Below are 3,007 nucleotides of genomic sequence, written 5' to 3'. Positions count from 1 at the left end.
AAGAGGTTTCTTTTAAAGGATGGACTTCATTGTTTCAGTAACAGCAACAGCTCCAAGAATAAGTCTTCCACGGGGAAGGAACGGCATCATAATCTGGTCACTCCATCCACGTCTGTTTGTGGGGACGCTCCTGTGAGAATCGGCTAGCGAGTTTCGCCCACAAAATACACTTTACAGTCAATTCACTTGACAGTATATTCCGTGAGGCGCTTTGAGGCGTCTCGAAGACGCATAAGGCGCTGTATCACGTGCCTTAAGATTATTCTTGTTATTATCGAGAGCTTACAGGCCATGTTCGTGTTCCAGCGTGTCGGGGGGGGGGGCACAGGATATCGCATTGGATTTCTTTTTTGATTTCTTGTCGCTCCGTAATAACATCTGGAACAAGCAGCTCATGTCCTGTGCACGTTCGGAACGGTGCTTTATGCGGAGAAAAGAAAATCGCACTCAAATGTCCAATGTCAGCTCACGACAATGTTTGGTGCCGAACAGACAAGCTGCAGAAGTATTACAAGAGACACACTGTGAAAGAATCAAAGGCAATATGTTCTGTTCATCACCGAGAGAATGGAAATTCATCACCGCTTCTGAATACTGTGACAAATCAAAGTTAAATGAGAAGCCTGACCTATTTAGCAAGATAAAATCAATGAGTTAATGGGTTCGCCAGACTAGTCCGCATCAACCTTGGGGGAATAATGAACGTTTTTTTTTTTTTACACGGTATTCATACGTTGGAGTTCGGATATCAAGATCTTCCAGATGGCAGTTTGAAGGATAAAAAGCTATTTTAATTAGTTCTCTGTATGAAAATTATTAAATTAACAAAACCGAGTGTCCGCCCGAGTGGTATTTAGGGTAGACGCCATCCTCCGGGATACAATCAAATGGCCGGCCAGCCGGCTATAGCCGTAAAAGAATCTTTCGAAACATTTCAAGCGTTTCGAAACGCTGGCAGCCAGACCCTGCGCTGACACCTGATCCAGGGGAACTTCATTTGCCATAATAATAATAATAATAATCCTCGCATTTGATCGCGCCTTCGAGACGTCTCAAAGCGCTTCGCAGGATACGCTGTGAAGCGAATTAACTGTATATTTTGTGGGTGCGTGCCAGCTAATTGCACACAGCAGTGTCACTTACTGCTGGTAAACAGAGGCGTGCGTGTGGAGTAAGGAAACTTGCCCGAGGTTTCCCCCTGTCCTGCCCGGGAATCGAACCCGGGTCCTCTCGCTTGCGAGGCGAGTGCTCTAACCACTGAGCCGCAGGACTCCGCATGTCTCGCTTGTGTCGCTCTCTCTCTGTATCTGCTTGTCTCTTGGCACTTTTACTTTCTGGCCATCTGCCTATTTGTGTGAATGGTTGCCTTATTGTTTGTCTGGTCACCTGGTCTGTGTCTCTGTACGTGTGATTGTGATGTCTGGCCATCTGGTAATCTGCTTTTTCATCTGCTTTATCGGCTGTGTGACTGTTGGCAAACCAGCAGGATGAATGGCTTTCAGTCTGCAGATCTACACCCCAGGCCCTTGGTGTAATCGAGAGAGTTACCGAAAGAGATAGAGAGAGAAAGAGAGAAAGGGAGAGAAAGCGCAGAGCAGTTTGCTGAACTCAACATCTTAAAAAAAAAAGATAAGTAAACATGACGAGAAAGTAGATTCAAACCTTCGGCAAACGTGCAATGTTACAAACTACTCTATTCTCTCATTTTAACAGCTGAAGAAGTCGTTCTGCTCAAATGTTACCGATCCCCTCATCAAGTGAAGTTCTAGATTATCCATTCCAACCATTCAACCATTGACCTTCTTAATACAACCCATCTGAACAATGCTAATAATAATAATAATCCTTGCCTTTGATATAGCGCCTTATCACGTCGTTGAGATGTCTCAAAGCGCTTCACAGAATATGCTGTAAAGTGAATTGACTGAGTATTTTGTGGGTGAAACGCTTTGAGACGTCTCAAAGACCTGGCAAGGCGCTATATCAAATTACAAGGATTATTATTATTGTTATTATTATAGATGGCATAATTTTTTTTAAAACCAATTGAACTGCCGCATGGCCCTCTTCTCTTGCTTTTTTCCTTATGATATAAATTCTGGAATCACTCTTGTCAATTCTCTAGGAATACTTTCCAAAGAAATCAATGTCTTTTTGAAGGTAAGTTGGCCTCAAGGTTGGCACAGAATATTTCAAACACAGTCTGATCCGTGGTCTATACAGAATAACAGGTTGTGCCTTATAATCATCCGTGAGATCCATCCTTTTACATACTTAGCTTTGTTGATAAGATCTTCACATTTTTACTGGGTAATGAAGGATCACACCTTTGCTTTTCAGTGTTGCTAATGGACATATATTATTGTGTCAATCTAACGGTCTCCCTTCCGATTTACGCGATCTCCCGTTTAGAGTTGATCAACCATCCCTCAGCCCATCTGCTTAATTGGTTCATCAGGAAATATTATCATATGACAGGAATTGCTTAAGAGTCCATATGAAGAGGAGATTGGGGGGAGGGCTAATTTAGATTCCTTACACAGCTCCAGCTTGGAACCAGCTAACTCCATAAACTGTAGCTCTATCCACACCACACCACCATGGATTCCTCCCACACCACCCCACCCCACCCCACCCCACCCCACACCACACCACCATGGATTCCTCCCACACCACCCACACCACACCACCCCACACCACACCACCATGGATTCCTCCCACACCACCCCACCCCACACCACCCTGGATTCCTACCACCCCACCCCACACCACCCTGGATTCCTACCACCCCACCCCACACCACCATGGATTCCTCCCACCCCACACCACACCACACCACCATGGATTCCTCCCACCCCACACCACACCACCATGGATTCCTCCCACCCCACACCACCATGGATTCCTCCCACCCCACACCACACCACCATGGATTCCTCCCACCCCACACCACACCACCATGGATTCCTCCCACACCACCCCACCCCACACCACCCTGGATTCCTAC

The 3,007-nt window shown here is 45.9% G+C and overlaps 1 non-coding gene across 1 annotated transcript; it reads right to left on the bottom strand.

Moving 5' to 3' along the window:
- Window positions 1-1,199: 1,199 nt before the first annotated feature.
- On the bottom strand, window positions 1,200-1,271 carry trnaa-cgc. Its single transcript has one exon. It is a non-coding gene; the product is annotated as a tRNA-Ala (tRNA).
- Window positions 1,272-3,007: the final 1,736 nt, after the last annotated feature.

Source organism: Callorhinchus milii, unplaced genomic scaffold, assembly GCF_018977255.1.
Source record: "Callorhinchus milii isolate IMCB2004 unplaced genomic scaffold, IMCB_Cmil_1.0 Scaffold12, whole genome shotgun sequence".
Lineage (NCBI taxonomy): Eukaryota > Metazoa > Chordata > Chondrichthyes > Chimaeriformes > Callorhinchidae > Callorhinchus > Callorhinchus milii.
Note: the sequence above shows the minus strand (reverse complement) of the source record. Positions and strands in the feature narration are given on the sequence as shown.